General features: G+C 41.0%; 1 protein-coding gene across 1 annotated transcript in view; it reads right to left on the bottom strand.

The window, feature by feature from the left end:
• The window catches only part of GAL (galanin and GMAP prepropeptide), a 113,787-nt gene extending 98,665 nt beyond the window's left edge, over positions 1 to 15,122 (bottom strand). The window contains exon 1 of the mRNA XM_063437671.1: positions 15,074 to 15,122. The gene's annotated coding sequence lies outside the window, so the exon portion shown is untranslated. The remainder of the gene's footprint in view (positions 1 to 15,073) is intronic.
• Between the last annotated feature and the right edge of the window lie 7,894 nt (positions 15,123 to 23,016).

Genomic DNA, 23,016 nt, shown 5'->3' with positions numbered 1-23,016 from the left:
CAATCTCACTGCTAAATGTAGATGTGAAGCTTTTTACCAAAATCCTGTCCACCAGGATTGGGGGTATACTCCCAACACTGGTCCACGCAGACCAGACGGGGTTCATCCCAGGAAGGGAAGCAAGGGACAGCACCCTTAGAGTACAGTCCATCCACCACCTGGCGACGAGGTCGAACGACAAACTCCTACTATTGTCCACGGATGCGGAGAAGGCGTTCGACCGGGTCGACTGGACGTTCCTTATGACCACACTTCGAGTAATGGGCTTTGGAGAAAAGATGCTGAAATGGATCGATGCGCTATACCGCTGCCCCAACGCGAAGGTGAAAGTGAACGGGGCACTCACCGAATCCTTCCAGATTCATAACGGGACGAGACAGGGATGTCCACTCTCTCCCATGCTCTTTGCCCTAGCTCTTGAACCGTTCCTAGAGGCAGTGCGCAACTCAGACGACGTCCCGGGCTTCAAAAACGGCGTTACAGAACACAAGGTAGCTGCATACGCAGATGACCTCCTATTTTTTATCACAGAACCGGAAGCGACGATGCCCCGCCTAGTTGCCATGCTCACAGCCTACGGGGAGGTCTCAGGATTCAAACTGAACATGAACAAATGCGAAGTACTCAACATTAACACACCGCCTACCCAGGTAAACGCGTTGAAACAACAGTTCCCATTCCGATGGTGCACGAACCGCATGCGATACCTAGGCATAACACTGACCAGAGACTAAGGCGACATGTACCGGACGAACTATGTACCGCTGATGCAACGAATACAAAAGGATCTGAAAGCATGGGCATACCCCCACATATCATGGTTCGGGCGGATTGCAATATTAAAGATGAATATTTTACCGAGGCTACTATACCTATACCAGACAATCCCGCAAGCCCTACCGACTGCGTATTTTACATCACTCCGATCTGCGATGGGGAAGTTCGTTTGGAACGGGAAACAGGCACGGCTCCGACAAGAGACCTTATGCTTGCCCCGAACGCGGGGGGGGGGCTGGCGCTCCCTGACCTCCGCAAATACCATCATGCGACAGTCCTCCAACGTGTACTGGAGTGGCATTCCCAACCGGCACACAAACAATGGGTCGACCTAGACAAGGCCCACATAGGCCCCTCCTTCCTGACATCCATCTGGAACTCAAGGAGGTTGCCAAGAGCGACTCTGGAACCGACCTCCACTGTAGCACAGACACTGAAAACGTGGGATACCATCAGGAGAGCACCGCATGTGTCTCCAACGCCGAGCCCGATGACTCAGATCCAACATAATCCTCTGATAGGAGGGGGTCTGCCGACAACGGCTCTGTCCTTCCTGGGAGAGGGAGAATCATTCCCCATACACAGAGTACTGAACAACGCAGGCATAATCCCCCTGAGGGAACTATTAGAGGGCAACCAGCCCACCAGCCTCCAAACCTTCCGTTACATGCAGCTCAGATCGTACTATCAGACGCTCCCGAGCAAGGAAACGCTACATCGGGACTTAACATGGTTCGAAACACTCTGCGACACCAAATCCACCCTAGATAAGTCGATTTCACTGTTGTACCAACACATGCTAGTAGGACACCTCACCAACAATGACCAGTTCCGCAGACGCTGGGAACGCATGTTTGATACATCCTTCACCACGGCACAATGGGATAAGATCCTCATACTGCACCATAAATGTTCGTCAAGTTCCCAATATCAAGAAACCAACTATAAACTTCTCTCATTTTGGTACAGAACGCCTGATAGCCTACACAGGATATTCCCAACTATACCGGACACATGCTGGAGATGCGAGGATGACCGAGGCTCGCCACTACACATATGGTGGGACTGCCCACTCATTAAACCATTTTGGGAAGAAGTACAACGGAAAATAAGGGAAATCTTGGGAACGGATGAAATCCTAACCGCGGAGGCGGCCCTCCTACATTCCACACCAGACCCCATAGGGGCATATAGGAGAAGCATTCGTAGACACCTACTAAACGCGGCCAAAGCGCTGATTCCACTATACTGGAAACAGACGAATATTCCTACAATAACGCAATGGACGGAACGAGTAGAGGAGATCTATAGAGCAGAATCAATACAGGCCACCCTTCTGGGTCTCGAGGATAAGAATATGGAGAGATGGCGCCCGTGGCTGCTTTATGTGGCAGACCAAAGCTCAGACAGGGACGTTCGTCTGCGGACCCGAGGAACCCCGCACCCACCTCCGAATGGAGATTGAGCCAAGCTACGATCCACGCGATGCCATGGGCACGGGCAGTGGAACCCCCACCCACCCACCCACCCCACCCCAGCTCTCCCTCTCTTCAAACCGCTGTCTCATCTTACTGCCCCCCCCCCCCACCTCTGTATCTCCCCCTTCTATCTCTCACTCAACATGCCTTTCAGTACTCGGACAGAGCTCCGTGACTTAATCGAAAAACAGAAGTAGCTCGATACAACCCGAGATTACTAACGGTTGCTTCACACACTTGCATTCACTCATCAGATTAGAGACACACACCTCAGCCACGGTTTCACAAAACACGAACATGGAACAACCCCACACAGCAAATGACCACTAAATATGACCTGACTATCACAACCGCCTTATTGGAAAAGCGAACCATAGGCGGATTGACCGAACCCGAAATACCCTACAGGCTGATATAACATTCGAACTATCAGACTACCTAATACTTACGCCACACCTTGGTCACCCATGTGCCTACTCTGACGGGTTAAACATACTCTCGCACCATTCCTTTATAATGCACATCGCGTCCCAATTGTTATCCGTACAATATTCACTGGGAACTGCATGTCTCCATTACTATGATTACCTGTTAAATTTAAAGTTACTTGTTATTATACACAGTTCAGGACACGTTCCGAAATGTCTGTACTGAATGAAGTCGTTTTAAACTTAAAAGCAGACGAAACTCAAGCCAATTAGGCCACATGACGACATTTCATGCTTGTCTTGACAAAAGCTTTATATCGGACTTCATGTCAATGTCACTTGTTTATCCTAAGCTTTATGTTACTGGTATATGTGTTTCCATGAGACCTGCGTGTCTATTACGTTATATCTTGACCATCCTGCTGTAATTTGAACTGAAGACACTAATAAAGCTTGTTGAACTGAATATTTATTTATATATTATGGGGGGGAAGAGCCTAACTGCCAAGCTCCTACATTTGGAGCGTTTGGTAACAGTCTGCTTGCTGATATCATCGCAAGTTTGGAACCGCGCACTGTTTGTGCAGAGGGAACCTCTGAGACTCTGAGGATAGTTCACTTGTGACTCTCTGCCAGGGCTGGGGAGAGGCGGCTGCTCTCCTTGCGCTATGGTTGGCTGTATGGATAGAGCATAATGCTACCCCCCCTTTGGACCAGTGGAGGATGTCCCGTTCCCAGGATCTATCTTAAGCAAACAGCAACTTACTGCTTTAATGGGTCAACGGGGCTCCCAAGACTGCAGACATGATATTTAAAGCTGACACCCACAACGACTTTACAAACCAAACTTGACCTTATCTTTTTTATTAAACAAAACCCATGGTATGCAGCATGGTCACAAAAGGATATTTTTATGCTTAACACTTTTTAAATAAATATTATAGTAGCAAAGTAAAAACTTATAGTATAAAGATAGATTTCACAGACAAAAACAGGCGACTTACTGATGAACTATTATCATTGCACGAATCGCTTTTTAATATGGCCTGCAAAAGACTTTAGAATCTACATCCTCTTTCTTTGCTGCTCTGTAAAAAAATCCCATAAAATTACTTAAAATATGATTTATTAATAGATGAGTTATTTAGCCTACATTGCTCGTAGTTAGAGGGATAATAAGACTAAAGTAACCCATTTTTTACAGAATACTACAAGAAAACACATTAAATATATATGCAAAAAAAATAGTTAAATAAAAAAGAAAGAAACTAAACTTCAAATGTTGCTGCTTTTGCTAATATACTGAAAGTGGCACCAGGCAGACCCCTCCAGACTAGAAAGACTCTTCACCAATCAGGTGATTATTTTTTTCCTGACCAACAGAGATTTATAGGATATGCTTTTCAGCCGCATTAGCAATTCCACTCATTAAATCTCATGAGTGGAACTGCTCAATAAGCTGTTATCAGCTTGTTAAAAGCCCTGTTCCTAGTATTTTGTTTTTTTTTAACTGGGCCACGACATGGGGGGTAAGTAAGGACCTGTGGGGCTTATGTTGGTACAACAATTGCACTCAGCACGTACAAGTTGGATGGCAAGGAGGAAGTAAAATTGAATAATAATAATAAAATAGATTGGATAATCAAATCATAAATAGGTCTAGTACGTTCCCATACAAGTACGACCCCTTCATGGCAATTATTTGAATTGAGAGAAACTTTAGCATAAATTCAAGTAGTTTTCCCGACTAAACCCTTGATGGTTTTCATGATGGGTGTTAAAGCGGCACTGTCATGCCGAACTTACCTTTCCTCGATCTCTTCCTCTTCTACCCCTCTCTCAGGATCTGTTCTTCTTTTCTTTCTGTCTTCTTTAGTTTTCTTTAAAATCATAAGACAAAGTAGGGACTCTTTGTCTTATGGAGGATTTCTCTGCTTGACCAGCTCAGACCAGCGGAGGAGCAAAGTGTGCTTCATTTCCGCTGGTCAGATTAATTTTCCCATGATCCCTAGCTTTCCTCCCTGTTCCCACAATGCTTCCTGTCAGTATTGCAGAACGTCCTGTCACTTAGACAGAACGCCAGCAAAACTGCCGAATTGCATCCTAACAGAATGAGCACTGTTTCTCCATTGGTGTTAAGATGCAATTCGGTACTTTGATCGTATCGGAATTTCATTCTAGTGAATGAAACTCCGATCCTATTCATTGCCGCGGCTGCATCTTGCAGCCGCTTAGTAGATAACTCCCTAATTCCCACGGTATCAGGGAGCTATCTACTAAAAGGCTGAAAGACCTAAATTGGTCTTTCAGACAAATGTACTAATACTAAGTAAAGATTACTTAGTATTAGTAAATAATATGCCCCTACTCGCTATACCGCGAGTAGGGGTATGTCTAGTAAGCAGTGAGCAGCCTGTGGCTGCTCACTGTAAAAAAAAAACAAAACCTAATTAAACCCCCCCCCCTGCGCGGGGGTTAAAGATGGGGGGGACCTACTGTCCTCTCCCCTGGCCCCCACCCCTGCGCGGTGGGTGGGGGCCCTAATAAAACAATAAGGGGGGGGGACCTGCTGTCCTCCCCCCTGGCCCCCACCCCTGCGCGGTGGGTGGGGGCCCTAATAAAACAATAAGGGGGGGAACCTACTGTCCTCCGCCCTGGCCCCCACCCCTGCGCGGTGGGTGGGGGCCCTAATAAAACAATAAGGGGGGGGACCTATTGTCCTCCCCCCCAGCCCCCACCCCTGCGCGGTGGGTGGGGGCCCTAATAAAACAATAAGGGGGGGACCTACTGTCCTCCCCCCCTGGCCCCCACCCCTGAGCGGTGGGTGGGGGCCCTAATAAAACAATAAGGGGGGGGGACCTACTGTCCTCCCCCCTGGCCCCCCACCCCTGAGCGGTGGGTGGGGGCCCTAATAAAACAATAAGGGGGGGACCTACTGCACCTACTGCAGATTTCAGTCTAAATAGATGTGAATGTGAAATTATTGAGGAAAATAAAGAGATGACAGTTCACTAGAAAATTCACTGGTACTGTGTCTTTAATATTTTGATTGAAGAAAACATAGGTACTGTATCTTTAAATGCTTCAGTATTGGTGAGTGGATTCTTAGACTATCGTATACAATTGAATTGCAGCAATAATTCAATAAAGGAAAAGTAATGGAGTTTAACCTGCAGAGATTTGTTTTAGCTTAATTGGTAGAAAACGTATCAGCTGGAGACTGAAGGGTTAATGAGTAGGAATTACTCCAATAACGATAGGAGAACGTGAGAGCAGGCTGAAGCTTGAGTGCTAAGAAGTCTGTGGGAAAAGTTCGTATAACACAAGTACGGTAACTTAGCTTCCAGAGGTGGAAGTTGGTCCCAGAGTCCCCTCCGGGTAGGTTCCGTTGGAGAAAGGTCGAGAGGAGTCAAAGTACTAGCCGTGATCGAGGGAAGGAGAAGGAGGTCAGTCGAGTACAAGTCCGGTTCAGTACACAGGGAAGTTGTAGAGAAGAGTGGCAGCCGGTTTAATTCCGCGGTACGCTGTTCATTAATCCAGCGTCTGTTGTCTGGCGCGGTCGCATTATGTAGCGTAATGAGACCGCGTCAGAGAGGGGGTGTGGCTACAGTCCGTCAACCCAGAAGAGACAGGAATTACTGGTAACGGCCATGACAGTACCCCCCTGTAAAGAGCACCCACCGGGTGCTATCCACGTGGTTTGGATGGATAACGTTTGTGGAACGCTGTAAGTGTCAGGGTACCTGTAGTCTCTACCTCTGATAAGAGGAGAGACTTAGACGTTTTCCCGTTCAGAAGGGCTGTTTCCTCCGTTCCTCGCGGTTCCTCCGGTCGGTTACACGCCGGCCGCGAGGGATCCACGCCCTTTTATGACGTGACGCTCAGTAGCCGACGTCATGACGCCAAGCCTACTCGACCTGTCACTCAAACCCTGAACACGAACCAGGACTCGTCGGGGGTGTGATTACCTCCTAGAACCGGGGTATTTAATAGAGCTTCCCGCATTTGCTCATTGCCCTGTCGTGGTTCTAGCCAGTCTAGTCACTCAGTGCTCTTGTATGTCTATTGTCTCTTTGGTTCTGACCCGGCTTGTTTGTATTACTCTGCTTATCTCTGTTATCCTTTGACCCGGCTTGTCTCTCGCTTACCTGTCTTCTCGTTCCCTCGACCTCGGCTTGTCTCTGACCATTCTCTACTTACTCCTTACGTTAAGTCCGGCCATTCTCAGGTCCGGTATACGTACCTACTACACTTTGTACTCTGCGTGTTGGATCCCTGTCCCGATCCTGACAGTAAGCAGCTTATCGGCATGAATCACAGAGGAATCTTCCCATGAATCTTCATCAACTCCATAACCCTTCCATCTAATGATGTACTGTAGAGAGCCACGATGGATCCTTGAATCAAGAATTTTTTGGACCTCGTATTCTTCATTACCATGTACCAAGATAGGATCAGGAGAAGTGATTACATCTCTTTGAAAAGGGTCAGGATGATGGGGCTTGAGCAAGGATACATGAAAGACGGGGTGAAGTTTAAAAGTAGGTGGAAGCTTCAATTTCACAACGTTAGGGTTTATGATAGACAATATTTGAAAAGGACCAAGAAACAGGGAACTCAGTTTCTTTGAAGGACGGTTGGTGGAGATGTTTTTTGAGGAGAGCCAGACAAGATCGCCAATTTTATAAGTGGGGGAAGGTTGTCTCTTAGCATCAAAAAACTTCTTCTGGTTAGAGGATGCCACTTCAAGATTTTCATGTAACTGTCGAAATAAGGAGGACATATGAGAGATTTGATCCGAAACAGCGGGGTTAGATGAAGGAATTATTTGAGAAGGAAATGAGGAGGGATGAAATCCATAATTGGAGAAGAAGGGAGTCATTTTGCTACTTGTATGAACTGAGTTGTTGTATGCAAATTCGGCCATGGGTAACCACGTCATCCAATCATCCTGTAGGTGGGAACAATAGCAACGTAAATATTGTTCTAGGTATTGGTTAACTCTTTCAGTTTGCCCGTTGGTTTGAGGATGATAAGCGGAAGATAGTTTACGTTGAATACGAAGAGAAGCCCATAATGCATTCCAGAATTTGGAGGTAAACTGGGTTCCGCGGTCCGATATGATTTCATCTGGGAGTCCATGAAGTTTCACAATATTATCGAGAAATGTTTTTGAAAGTTCTGATGATGAGGGTAATTTCTTCAAAGGAATGAAATGGGACATCTTTGTGAATCGGTCCACTACTACTAAAATGGTAGAATGGTGTTGAGAAGTTCCACCAGGAAGTCCATGGAAATGGATTGCCAAGGTCTTTCTGGAACCGGTAGATTCAGCAACTGACGAAAGGGTTGATGATGGTCAGATTTGGATCTTTGGCAGGTTGAACAGGTTTTCACGTAGGATTCGATGGTGATGTCCTGGCGCGGCCACCAATAATATCTTTTGGATAATTCGAGGGTCTTTTTTATACCGGGATGACCTGCCAGAGGAGAGTCATGAATGAATTCAAATATTTTATTTCTAAATGGGGGAGGAATGTAAATTCTATCATTAAAATAATAGAGACCGTCTTTCAGCGATAACTTAGTTGATTTAGGAAGTTCAAGAGCATCTGGATGAAGGCCTTTTATGTCATCTATAAGGGATGTGGCAATTCCGATGACTGCATGTGAGGGTTCCAATTCAGGTTCTTGGTGAATTCTGGAAAGGGCAGCCGCCTTTTTGTTCCTAGCCCCAGGTCTAAAAACAATTTGAAAATTAAACCGGGAGAAGAAGAGGTTCCATCTTACTTGCCTAGCAGAGAGAGTTTTGTTGGAGTGAAGATATTCAAGGTTTTTATGGTCAGTATAAACTATTATAGGAGTTTGTGTTCCTTCTAGAAGATGTCGCCAGGTTTCTAAAGCTGATTTTATACTTAATATTTTGATTGAAGAAAACATAGGTACTGTATCTTTAAATGCTTCAGTATTGGTGAGTGGATTCTTAGACTATCGTATACAATTGAATTGCAGCAATAATTCAATAAAGGAAAAGTAATGGAGTTTAACATGCAGAGATTTGTTTTAGCTTAATTGGTAGAAAACGTATCAGCTGGAGACTGAAGGGTTAATGAGTAGGAATTACTCCAATAACGATAGGAGAACGTGAGAGCAGGCTGAAGCTTGAGTGCTAAGAAGTCTGTGGGAAAAGTTCGTATAACACAAGTACGGTAACTTAGCTTCCAGAGGTTGAAGTTGGTCCCAGAGTCCCCTCCGGGGAGGTTCCGTTGGAGAAAGGTCGAGAGGAGTCAAAGTACTAGCCGTGATCAAGGGAAGGAGAAGGAGGTCAGTCGAGTACAAGTCCGGTTCGGTACACAGGTAAGTTGTAGAGAAGAGTGGCAGCCGGTTTAATTCCGCGGTACGCTGTTCATTAATCCAGCGTCTGTTGTCTGGCGCGGTCGCATTAAGTAGCGTAATGAGAGGGGGTGTGGCTACAGTCCGTCAACCCGGAAGAGACAGGAATTACTGGTAATGGCCATGACAATAACTAACCTGTAAAAAAAAAAAAAATTTAACTTACCATTTGACGTCTTCTTTTTTCTAAATTCTTCTTTCTTCAGCCCCCCAAAAGGGCAAATAAAAATCCATCATACCCGTCGCACTTTAAAAAAACAAACAAAAAAAAAAAGAGCGCAAAAAAAATTAATCCATGTTCACCCATGGAGGGCACGCCGCGTACTGAGCTCCGCAGGGCGGATCAAGGCTTATAAAGCCTTGCCCCGCCCTGCAATTAGGCTTAGAACACACTGATTGGTTGGTTTAAGCCAATCAGAGTGCTCTGTGTCATTTTACACAGCGTGGGAAAATTCTAAAGAACTTTCCCACGCTGTGTAAAATGACAGATCACTGTGATTGGATGGTTTTCAAGCCATCCAATCACAGTGCTCTGTGTCATTTTACAAGCGTGGGAAGATTCCAAAGAACTTTCCCACGCTTGGCCCCCACCCGCGCAGGGGTGGGGGCCAGGGGGGAGGACAGTAGGTACCCCCCCCCCCCCTTATTACCATTTTTTTTTTACAGTGAGCAGCCACAGGCTGCTCACTGTTTAGTGGACATGCCCCTACTTGCAGTATAGCGAGTAGGGGCATTGGGGAGATTTTAATCTCCCTTGTGCTATTATGGGGGTCAAATTGACCCCCATAGAGTGAGGGGGGGACCTGGAGGGCTTAGGAAGTGGTGGGGAGCACTGCTCCCTGCCGCTTCTATGGTTACATATTACAAGGAGGGAGCTGCACGCCGGTAGCTCCCTCCTTGTAATAAACTGAACGAACAAACGAACACTGATACTCAGTGTTAGTTTGTTCGTCTGATTTTTTTCTATTCATTCATTCGTCTGTCTGATGAATGAATGAATAGATGAAATTCCCGTTCGCATGTCCAGGTGTTTCACTGGGCATGTGCGGGAATCTTACAGTCTGTGTAGTGTGGGTAGATGATGTGTCCCACAGGGACTTCACCTACCCACACAAAGATGGCGGCGCCCTGAATATAGATCGGGGCAGAAGATAAAGAATAAAAAATAGATTATGTGGGGGGCTTAGGGGCATTTGGGGGTGACTAGGGGGTCGATTGGATGTAGTGGAGGCGGGTTAAAAAAAAAAAACGGATTCGGCATGACAGTGCCGCTTTAACCATCAGATTGAAAAGTTGGGAATTGAGGCGTCAGCACCTTCTACAAAGTTTTCTGCCTGACAGCCCAGGCAGTCCTCCCACGGCAAATGAGGCCCCTGGGGGCCATGTGATCGCTCTCAAAGCTGGCTGTGGATCTGCCAGCAGGGGGACTGTCTGAGCTGTCAGACAGACCCCCTGCTGGTGGGAAGAGTAAAAAAAAATTAAAAAAATTAAAAATTGATTAAGCACGTTTTAAAATAAATTAAATGTATTTATATATAAATATAAAATATATATTATAAATATAATATATATACATCTTATATATATGTAACGTCATACGTAGTGTATTTTAATGTTAAAATAAGTATATATTAGTATTAAAATACACTTAGAATGACGTTATATATATATATATATATATTTTATATTTATATCTACACGTAAAATTACAATAATAAATAAAATAATTAAATAAATAAAATATTTAAAAAAAATTATATATACCGTATAGACTCGAATATAAGCCGAGGCCCCTAATTTTACCCCAAAAAACTGGGAAAACGTATTGACTCGAGTATAAGACTAGGGTGGGAAATGCAGCAGCTACTGGTAAATTTCTAAATAAAATTAGATCCTAAAAAAATTACATTAATTGAATATTTATTTACAGTGTGTGTGTGAATGCAGTGTGTGTGTATGAGGGCAGTGTGTGTGTGTGAATGCAGTGTGTGTGTGTGTGAATGCAGTGTGTGTGTGTGTGAATGCAGTGTGTGTGTATGAATGCAGTGTGTGTGTGTGAGTGCAGTGTGTGTGTATGAGTGCAGTGTGTGTGTATGAGTGCAGTGTGTGTGTATGAGTGCAGTGTGTGTGTATGAGTGCAGTGTGTGTGTATGAGTGCAGTGTGTGTGTATGAATGCAGGGTGTGTGTATGCAGTGTGTGTATGAGTGCAGTGTGTGTGTGTATATGAGTGCAGTGTGTGTGTGTGTATGAGTGCAGTGTGTGTATGAATGCAGTGTGTGTATGAATGTAGTGTGTGTATGAATGTAGTGTGTGTGTGTGATGCAGAGTGTGATGCAGAGCCTTGGTGGGGGGTGGGCATTTTTATTATTTTTTTATTATTATTTTAATATTAATTGTTTTTTGTTATATTCATTTTTTTTTAATTACCGTATATACTCGAGTATAAGCCGACCCGAATATAAGCCGAGGCCCCTAATTTTACCCCAAAAAACTGGGAAAACTTATTGACTCGAGTATAAGACTAGGGTGAGCTACCGGTAAATTTCTAAATAAAATTAGATCCTAAATAAAATATATTAATTGAATATTTATTTACAGTGTGTGTATAATGAATGCAGTGTGTGTGTATGAGTGCAGTGTGTGTGTGTATGAATGCAGTGTGTGTGTATGAGTGCAGTGTGTGTGTATGAGTGCAGCGTGTGTGTATGAGTGCAGCGTGTGTGTATGAGTGCAGCGTGTGTGTATGAGTGCAGCGTGTGTGTATGAGTGCAGCGTGTGTGTATGAGTGCAGCGTGTGTGTATGAGTGCAGCGTGTGTGTATGAGTGCAGCGTGTGTGTATGAGTGCAGCGTGTGTGTATGAGTGCAGCATGTGTGTATGAGTGCAGCGTGTGTATGAATTCAGCGTGTGTGTATGAGTGCAGTGTGTGTATGAATGCAGTGTGTGTATGAATGCAGTGTGTGTATGAATGGAGCGTGTGGATGAGTGCAGTGTGTGTGTGTATGAATGCAGTGTGTGTGTATGAATGCAGTGTGTGTGTGTGTGTGTGTGTGGTGCAGAGCCTTGGTGGGGGGTGGGCAATTTTTTTCATTATTTTAATTTTTGTTTTATTATTATTTTTATTTATTTAATTTAATTATTAATTATTATTTATTATTGAATTATTATATTTTTTTATTATTACTAATTATTATTTTTTCGTCCCCCCTCCCTGCTTGATATATGGCAGGGAGGGGGGCTCTCCTTCCCTGGTGGTCCAGCATTGGTAGTTCAGTGGGGGAAAAGGGGGGCTGGCAGAGCTGTAACTTACCTGTCCTGCAGCTCCTGTCAGCTCTCTCCTCCTCCGCGCCGTCCGTGCAGCTCCCTCTGTCAGCTCCCACTGTAAGTCTCGCGAGAGCCGTGGCTCTCGCGAGATTTACACTGGGAGCTGACCGAGGTGCTGAACGGACGGCGCGGAGAAGGAGAGAGCTGACAGGAGCTGCAGGACAGGTAAGTTACAGCTCTGCCAGCCCCCCCTTCCCTAGTCTGTATTATGGCAATGCAAATTGCCATAATACAGACTATTGACTCGAGTATAAGCCGAGTTGGGTTTTTTTAGCACAAAAAATGTGCTAAAAAACTTGGCTTATACTCGAGTATATACGGTATTATTATTTTTTATTTTATTTTATTATTTTATTTATTTTATTATTATTAATATTTTTTTTCGTCCCCCCTCCCTGCTTGATACATGGCAGGGAGGGGGGCTCTCCTTCCCAGGTGGTCGAGTGGCATTGGTAGTTCAGTGGGGAGGGGCGCTGTCAGAGAGCACTTACCTCTCATTGAGCTCCTGTCAGCTCCCTTCTCCTCCGCGCCGGTCCATTCAGCACCTCTGTCAGCTCACACTGTAAGTCTCGAGAGAGCCGCACTATGACCCCGCGGCTCTCGCGAGACTTACACTGGGAGCTGACAGAGGTGCTGAACGGACCGGCGCGGAGGAGGAGGGAGCTGACAGGAGCTGCAGGAGAGGTAAGTAAACGCTCTGCAGCCCCCACAGCCCCCTGTCTGTATTATGGCAATGTAAATTGCCATAATACAGACAGTGGCTCGAGTATAAGACGAGTTGGGGTTTTTCAGCACAAAAAATGTGCTGAAAAACTCGTCTTATACTCGAGTATATACGGTACATATGTAATTTCATTCTAACTGCTGTATGTTGTTAATATATATATATATATACACACACACACACACACACACACATATATATGTAACACTTAGAATGACATTCTATATCTATCTATATATAAAATACAAATAACCGCAAATATATATATACAGATAAATATATATAATCACATAAATAACTACATAAGTGTACACGTAGACTTTAAATACATATATATGTATATATATTAAAATTCTACGTGTATATTTAAGTCATATTTTAACATAATTATGTGATTAGTTAGTTAAAATTTGATTGACATGCCTGACAACCCAGGCAAAAAGTGCAGAGAATTTGAATTGCAAGCACTATATTTAACCCTGTAACTTTCCAAGACACCATAAAACCTGTACATGGGGGGTAATGTTATACTCGGAGACTTCGCTGAACACAAACATTAGTGTTTCAAAATGGTAACTTGTATTACAACAATGATATGTTTAGTAAAAGCAAAGTTTTTTTGCATTTTTCACACATGAACGGCGATATTATTGTTGTAATACAAGTTACCATTTTGAAACACTCATTTTTGTGTTCAGCAAAGTCTCCTGAGTAAAACCGTACCCCTCATGTACAGGTTTTGTGTTTTGGAAAGTTAGAGAGTCAAATATAAGGCTTGCATTTCATTTTTTTCACATTAAAATTTGCCAGATTGGTTATGTTGCCTTTTGAGACCGTATGGTAGCCCAGGAATAAGAATTACCCCCATGATGACATACCATTTGCAAAAGTAGACAACCCAAGGTATTGCAAATGGGGTATGTACAGTCATTTTTAGTAGCCACTTAGTTACAAACACTGGCCAAATATTAGTTTTTTGCTTTTTTCACACAAAAACAAATATGAACGTTAACTTTGGCCAGTGTTTGTGACTAAGTGGCTACTACAAAAGACTGGACATACCCCACTTGCAATACCTTGGGTAGCCTACGTTTGCAAATGGTATGCAATTATGGAGGTAAATCTCATTCCTGGGCTACCACACGGTCTTACAGGTAACATTACTGATCTGGCAAATTTCAATGTGAAAAAACTGAAAACGAATGTGCTATATTTGACCCTTTAACTTTCCAAAACACCGTAACAACTGTTAATGGGGGCTACTGTTGTACTCGTGAGACTTTGCTGAATCCAAATATGTGCTTTTTTTGCAGTAAAAGCTAACAGTATTATGACATTTATAGCTAAAATGTGAGGCGGAACTACAATTTTTTTTTACATTTAAAATTTCTCAGTTTTTTTTAATTTATTCATAATAAATTATTTTTCATATATAAATATTTGATATAAATTGAAAGCCCTGTTTCTCCTGAACAAAATGATATATAATAAGTGTGGGTGCATACAATATGAAAGAGGTGAATTACGGTTGAACAGACATATAGCGCAAATGCCAGTTTTTGTTTACATTTTGTTTTGATCAGAACGTGCACTATTGACTCCATCCTGAAGGGGTTAAACATCTTGAGCACCCTGTGAAACTGAAAGCACCATAAGCACTGTGAAAACTGTAATAGGACATACAAATACATTTGTTTACAGAGTTTCACCAAAAGGGTTACAAAACAATATTACAAACAGGATTACAAATGTGGAGTTCAGATATCTGCATACATGGATTTTACATTATTAATCATCTGAGGAATACAAGCTATATACAGAAATTTGGACTACAGTACTTTTATACAAACGTTGGCTTATATACAACATATCTTTTAACTAACGGCATTGACACAATTAATGTCCAAGGACATATACACTTTTATAGACAACGCACTTTTACAGCGTACCTCACTCCGCTTGCCAAGGGGTGCAACTTTAAACTTTAGAAAAACCTCAGTGACCTTCCCACGAGGTGCTGCTAGCTTGCTTTGCATCTGAATGCTGAGTTCCAGAGAGCTTTTGCCACCAAAACTAGAGTAAGAAGGGGACGGATGATCAAACATTCCCCGGGGAAACAAGAGGAAGGCAGAAAGGTTCCGCTTAAAGCAGTCAGTGTGGAACAAGGATTTAAAGTTATAAGGGACACTTACATCATAAATATGTTATATTTTGTAATCTTCCATTCTATTTAATTACTAGAAAATTAGGCTTACTAGTTTTAGTCTAATCCAGTTTGATTGCATTTTATTATATGAATTTAAAAAGCAATGTGATATGGAGGATAAAAATCTCTATTTTGATGGTAACATGTTAGAATGTTTTATTTAAACTAATTGTTAAGGGGTAAATTTCAATCCATTTTTTTTTTTATAATTATCGTCATGTTGAGCTGCTTACAATATTGAAGCATTTGCAATCCCACAGTTTGATACTTTTTCTAAATACTTTGAACATGAAGGGGTAGATGATGCAATAATAAATAATGCTGGTATGTTGTTAAGGATTTTAGATTTGCCACAACCCTTCCTTTTCTAGTAAAATAATGCTGTTATTTACCTCTAATCCAGTGGAAAGGGGGTCTACTCACAGCAGAGCTGCTCCATCCTGGGAGTTCATCATTAATGGATCTCCCAGGTAATCCAAAGCTTCTTCTCTTTGAGAAGCCTCACAACTTCTTTGAACAAGTTCGAGTCCTCTCCCGTCTATCTGATTGACAGCTGGCAGGGTGCAACCTAGGAACTTTCTCTTGAAATCTGTTACAAAGTATACTTTTTTAGGATGCTTGCAATAGATTACCTGGGTAACCCACAGCAACACTCTGTGAGATCACGAGACCTCCATAACATAGTCTGCATCTCTGCACTCGGCAGAGCAGCAGACCAGAGGCTCTCCCCGGGTAGACTGAGCGGAGGGGCCCCGTGCCTGGTCAGTCTGCCCTAAGGTGATTTAGGTGGTCGTCTAGATAGCCACCTCTGCTGCATATACATAAATGTATCAGAGGCAGCCCAGGCCCCCTGCTAAAGTGTCGCTTGGGGACAATGGCCCTAGCTGGTCCTCTAGACAGGCCGGCCCTGATGCAGGCTGAACCTTATTTAAGACTGTGTTTCCAGTTATTATCAATTTACCATCAAGGTGAGGATCACCATTCACCTTGATCCTCTACATAATAAACTTGCTGTAAATACTCATCGTCAAGGTGTGGATCACAATCCCACCAAGATTCTCTACATAAGAGACTTGCTATGTATATTCACCTCATTATATTGTTTTCATAACTACAACCTTTATTTTGTTTATAAACAAAATAGCCTCAAACTATGTGTAGCAAGAGAAAACCCTGGATTGTATTAATACAATTGCACAAATATTTAGTCTATTTTCATTAAACTTGGAATTGTTAGACTTCAATTCAACTTTTAGGTCAAAACAAAATTGAAGAATGTTGCCTATTCTGTTATTTTGGTCTACATTTTTATTTTCCCCTGTCAATTCTTCACGATTCTTTGTGAATAAATCCAGATGCTTTAAACTCTATACTGACTCTCTTTATACAGCATATGTACACCTAAATATTGAAATAAAGCATTTACAAAAAAAACTATAAAAACTAGCAATTGTCAATAACATAATAAGGTTTAGCTGGGTTATGGTACTGTAACTGCAAATATGAGATGATTAAAAGGGATGATTATAACAATTATAGTGGAATTACAATTGGTGCCATTAAGCTTAGAGCTTATTAATTTCATAATTGCTGTTTCTGTGAAAAAAATGAAAAAAAACAAAACAAAAAACTAGTGACAACATTAAAGCTGTATTTAACTTATGGTCAGAGCCATTTAGAAAAAAAAAAAAACACCTAAATAAAGGCTATCTTAATCTACAGAACAGTCCCCTATGTGGGTGTTGCATGTTGTACATCACAAACACACAGATTTGAGTTTGAAGACAGCATAACCCAACTTAAATCCCCTTGTATTTTTTTTGACAATTCAATAATATTAAAATCAGTGTAAAAAATGTAAAATCTTTTGGAGGTGTATGGCTAGGTATTTGGCAACACTTGACCACTGGAAGAAGGAGGTTAACACTTGAAATAGGGCACTGGGTATCCCTTGATTCTATATTGGACGAGGATCATATTTCAAATAGTATACGTCCCAACATTTCAAATGGACAAAAATTGCTGCTTTAATTTTAGGGTGTGGCCATCTAGGTGATTTAATATTTTTGGATTTATCTACAGAAGTCACCATTAAAATATCTGTGATTTTTTTGTAGCTAAATCATTTGAAAAATTGTATCCAATATATAAAATTGAGGCCATTGTCCCGTAGTGGTGGCAACTGAATGAAAATATGAAATACTCATAGTTCATTTCTAGAAACATAGAAACATAGAAACATAGAATGTGACGGCAGATAAGAACCATTCGGCCCATCTAGTCTGCCCAGTTTTCTAAATACTTTCATTAATCCCTGGCCTTATCTTATAGTTAGGATAGCCTTATGCCTATCCCACGCATGCTTAAACTCCTTTACTGTGTTAACCTCTACCACTTCGGCTGGAAGGCTATTCCATGCATCCACTACCCTCTCAGTAAAATAATACTTCCTGATATTATTTTTAAACCTTTGTCCCTCTAATTTTAGACTATGTCCTCTGGTTGTGGTAGTTTTTCTTCTTTTAAATATAGTCTCCTCCTTTACTGTGTTGATTCCCTTTATGTATTTAAATGTTTCTATCATATCCCCCCTATCTCGTCTTTCCTCCAAGCTATACATGTTAAGATCCTTTAACCTTTCCTGGTAAGTTTTATCCTGCAATCCATGAACCAGTTTAGTAGCCCTTCTTTGAACTCTCTCTAAGGTATCAATATCCTTCTGAAGATAGGGTCTCCAGTACTGTGTACAGTACTCCAAGTGAGGTCTCACCAGTGTTCTGTACAATGGCATGAGCACTTCCCTCTTTCTACTGCTAATACCTCTCCCTATACAACCAAGCATTCTGCTAGCATTTCCTGCTGCTCTATTACATTGTCTGCCTACCTTTAAGTCATCAGAAATAATCACCCCTAAATCCCTTTCCTCAGATGTTGAGGTTAGGACTCTATCAAATATTCTGTACTCTGCCCTTGGGTTTTTACGTCCAAGATGCATTATCTTGGACTTATCCACATTAAATGTCAGTTGCCACAACTCTGACCATTTTTCTAGTTTACCTAAATCATTTTCCATTTGGCTTATCCCTCCTGGAACATCAACCCTGTTACATATCTTAGTATCATCCGCAAAAAGACACACCTTACCATCAAGACCTTCTGCAATATCACTAATAAAAATATTAAAGAGAATGGGTCCAAGTACAGATCCCTGAGGTACCCCACTGGTGACAAGCCCAAGCTTTGAATAAACTCCATTGACTACAACCCTCTGTTGCCTGTTGCTCAGCCACTGCCTTACCCATTCAACAATATTGGAATCCAAACTCAAAGATTGTAGTTTATTGATAAGCCTTCTATGTGCAACAGTGTCAAAAGCCTTACTGAAATCTAGGTAAGCAATGTCTACTGCACCACCCTGATCTATAATTTTAGTTACCCAATCAAAAAAATCAATAAGATTAGTTTGGCATGATCTCCCTGAAGTAAACCCATGTTGCCTCTGATCTTGAAATACATGTGTTTTTAGATGTTCAACAATCCTATCCTTTAACATGGTTTCCATCACTTTCCCCACTGATGGAAACCATGTTAAAGGATAGGATTGTTGAACATCTAAAAACATCTAAAATTTATATGGCCTTTATTGTACTGAGTAATTTATCATTGCTGATACTAATCCTAGTTTCAGAGAAGGTAACATGGTCCCTGGAATGGGAATCTGATGTTGACACAATTGTCAATTGACAAAAGTTATAACTTTTTGAAGGTGTGGTTTTGGTCACCAAAGCACCCTGCTGCCTCCCCATTGTAAGTAGTTAAATGTTTTAGAATAGTTTGACTTCTTATTTGGCGTCCATTGGGCCCGGCTCCTTGCCTCCGCTTTTTTCTGTGGAGAGCCAGAAGCTGTTAAACAGGAGCTTTCATTATCTTTCACCAGCCAATGAACTAAGTTACTTCCACTGCTGGGCTTACATCAGAAAGAGAGCTGCTGTCACTGTAGTGGTTATGGTGCTTGGAGTGTTCCTTTAATTTACTGTCTTTGTAATGCATCATTAAGCTCAGCGACTCATTGACCTAGAGTTAGGCTTTGTGTAAATAGATAGGGGATGTCACAGATCACTATAGCTTAATGAACAAAAAGTGAATATACAGATAACGTACCTAAATACTAATGGCAACATACTACAGAGTTAGAAATCATAATAAAGAGTACTTGCGTATCCTTGATATTAATAAAAAGGAATGGGGTGAAGAGTCAGCGCTACGTAGCCACAGAGACATATAGTTTAGAACGGCTGCACACCTTAAAAGGGGAGTTCCCCTAATCCCCTTATATAAGTAACATAAAACACGAAAACAGAAATGAAAAGGGTGCGCCTAACTTACATAAAAATAATATTATGCATAAATAAAATAATAATAAAATAATAGTCCAAAGTCCTACAATAAGTCCGAAGTGGTAAGTTCCACAAAGTATGGAGGATGCTTGAGGATGATGTCAGTCTTTACGCCTATGCACTTGTAGTTCGGTGATGATATGTGAAGATAAAAGCAGGAAAACAAAAATCCCAATGGTACAGTATGTCAGCAAGGTGAAAGGGGATAAAATAGTGATAATGAAAATTACTCACAATTTTCAGAGCTAAAATCCAGCTCTGATATTATATGCGTGAAGTGGAATGATCCCCACTCAAGGATATATAGGGTGACGCTGGTCAGCAAGTAGTGCAGGTGAAAAGTCCAGCGATGATCCGGCTCGGCCGATAATAAGAGAAAATAAAATATAGTGCTCTCTGTATGGCAGATAAAAATGCTAGAAGAAAATAAAAATATACTCACAGTATATAGAGCAGGCTGAACTGCTCGGTGTAAGCGTATGGGTGGTATAATCCCCACCTATGGATTCTTTGCGCTATTGCGTGGGTTTATAAATTATAAGTAAGGTCAGGTTAAAAAAGGAAGACTTTGAAGCCCAATCTCAGACGCTGTTAGACAAATTTTCTGAGAAAAATTACCCCAAACAAAATTTAGACCTCACTCTAAAAAATATTAAAGATAAAAACAGATCAGAACTTCTTGAATACAAAAATAAAAAAGACACTAAAGATGCACCATCTTTGCCAATTATTTTCGACTTCAATAACAAAAGCAATGTTATGAAGAAGATTATTAAGAAACATTGGCATATATTAAAACAGGATGAAACTCTAGCTGGCGTTATCCCAGATAATCCACATGTCATATTCAGAGGGGCACCCAGCTTTAAGTCCATCCTCACAACTAACTATACCAAACAAAAATACGATAAACCCCCTCCTAACCTTCTTACTTTTTTGCCTAAACCTAGTGGTTTTTTTAAATGCAACAAGTGCATAGTATGTAAACGCACCAGTGACATTATTAAGTCTAAAACTACTTATTTTAAATCATCAATTACACAAAAAAACTACCAGATAAAACACTTTATTCACTGCAATACAAAAAACGTCATTTATCTATTAGAATGCCCATGTGGCTTACAATATGTAGGTATGACCACTAGAGATCTAAAAACAAGACTGGCCGAACATTGTCGCAACATTGCAAAAGGCTATGATAACCATTCGGTATCTAAGCACTTTCTGAAACACGATAAAAATCCAAAACTTTTAAAATGCATTGGTATAGATATATGTAATGTCCCATGGAGAGGAGGTGACATCAAAAAGATTCTGGGAAAAAAAGAAATGGAGTGGATCTATAACCTAAAAACCCTTACTCCAAAAGGTCTCAACATAGACTTTGACCTTTTTAACTTTTTATAAAAATAAAAAATGCCCCTCTAATCCTTTATGATATTAATGATGGTAGCAATAATTTTTTTATTACACAGTAACAATAACTTTTTATTACACAGCAACAATAACTTTTCTACTACTTTCTGCTCCTCATTCCAATCATTGTTTATCTACACAAATATTACTTATATGAGTATGTACTAACTACATTTCATATATATTTTTATTAATTTTATTATCTTTATTATGTTTTTATAAACTTTGTATTTCACAGTTTAGTTAACCTTCCCCAAGATATGCATATATGATGTTAACCTTAATCAAATTTGTTGACAATTATAATTTCCCTCACTGTGCCTAAGTTTTATCCCCCCTCCCTGTTTATATCCCCATTATCCCCTCCAGGGAGTATGTTAATTTATCTAAACATCAGTCACGTGACGCGGAAGTATTCTAGTCGCGCGTCACATGACCCGTTTTCTTTCTTTAATTTATCAAGCTACAAGCTTCGTTTTTATAAACCAATATTACCACTCAGTTAGTTTGGGTTATAGCTTCACTTCTATACCTGTAAAAGTCATTTTTATTTTTTTATGCTAATTTCCGAATTCGTTCTTAATATATAATTTTTTACAGGATTAAAGCCTCTTTTCCTGTTCTTTCTGGTCCCATAAGATTGGCCTCTTATAATATTTTATCCTATTGTGTTTAAAAAACACTTTTATTATATTTTATGTTTTATGCTAATTATGGTAATGACGCCATTTTGGCGGGATATTCAAATTTTACTAATACTATTGTACCCTATATAAGTTCATGTATGTCAGGTTATGTTTTCTATTATCTACTTGAAGAAGCCTCTTTAGGCGAAACGCGTCTAGATATTATACATTTTATATTTTATATTTTATATTTGTAATAAAGGAATTTTTGGCACCAAAATATCTTGTTTGCCATATTCCTTTAAATATCCTTTTTTTTTTTTCCTTTTTTAACCTGACCTTACTTATAATTTATAAACCCACGCAATAGCGCAAAGAATCCATAGGTGGGGATTATACCACCCATACGCTTACACCGAGCAGTTCAGCCTGCTCTATATACTGTGAGTATATTTTTATTTTCTTCTAGCATTTTTATCTGCCATACAGAGAGCACTATATTTTATTTTCTCTTATTATCGGCCGAGCCGGATCATCGCTGGACTTTTCACCTGCACTACTTGCTGACCAGCGTCACCCTATATATCCTTGAGTGGGGATCATTCCACTTCACGCATATAATATCAGAGCTGGATTTTAGCTCTGAAAATTGTGAGTAATTTTCATTATCACTATTTTATCCCCTTTCACCTTGCTGACATACTGTACCATTGGGATTTTTGTTTTCCTGCTTTTATCTTCACATATCATCACCGAACTACAAGTGCATAGGCGTAAAGACTGACATCATCCTCAAGCATCCTCCATACTTTGTGGAACTTACCACTTCGGACTTATTGTAGGACTTTGGACTATTATTTTATTATTATTTTATTTATGCATAATATTATTTTTATGTAAGTTAGGCGCACCCTTTTCATTTCTGTTTTCGTGTTTTATATCCTTGATATTACCCTTAATGTTCGTTATTTCCTAGGCATGTAAATGTCTGCCCGGTAATTTGGAGATATAGTAACATCATCAATGGTAAGCAAGAATTTGGTGAATGAGGAAAATATGCAAGGAAGACGGTGGTTAATATATTTTAATGGCGAACATATTTTGTCTTGTATTCTATAACCTCCTGTTTTTCAGAGTAGCTTTGAAGAAGAAGCATGGGAGATGATGTCCCTGCTCTGTCATGAGAGGAGCCTATCTCTGTAATTCAGTGCACCTGCTTATGGGACCAGCATCCTACACCCAGCAGA

The sequence above is a fragment of the Pelobates fuscus genome, chromosome 12 (genome assembly GCF_036172605.1).
Source record: "Pelobates fuscus isolate aPelFus1 chromosome 12, aPelFus1.pri, whole genome shotgun sequence".
Classification (NCBI taxonomy): domain Eukaryota; kingdom Metazoa; phylum Chordata; class Amphibia; order Anura; family Pelobatidae; genus Pelobates; species Pelobates fuscus.
This window is presented reverse-complemented; position numbering and strand designations above follow the sequence as displayed.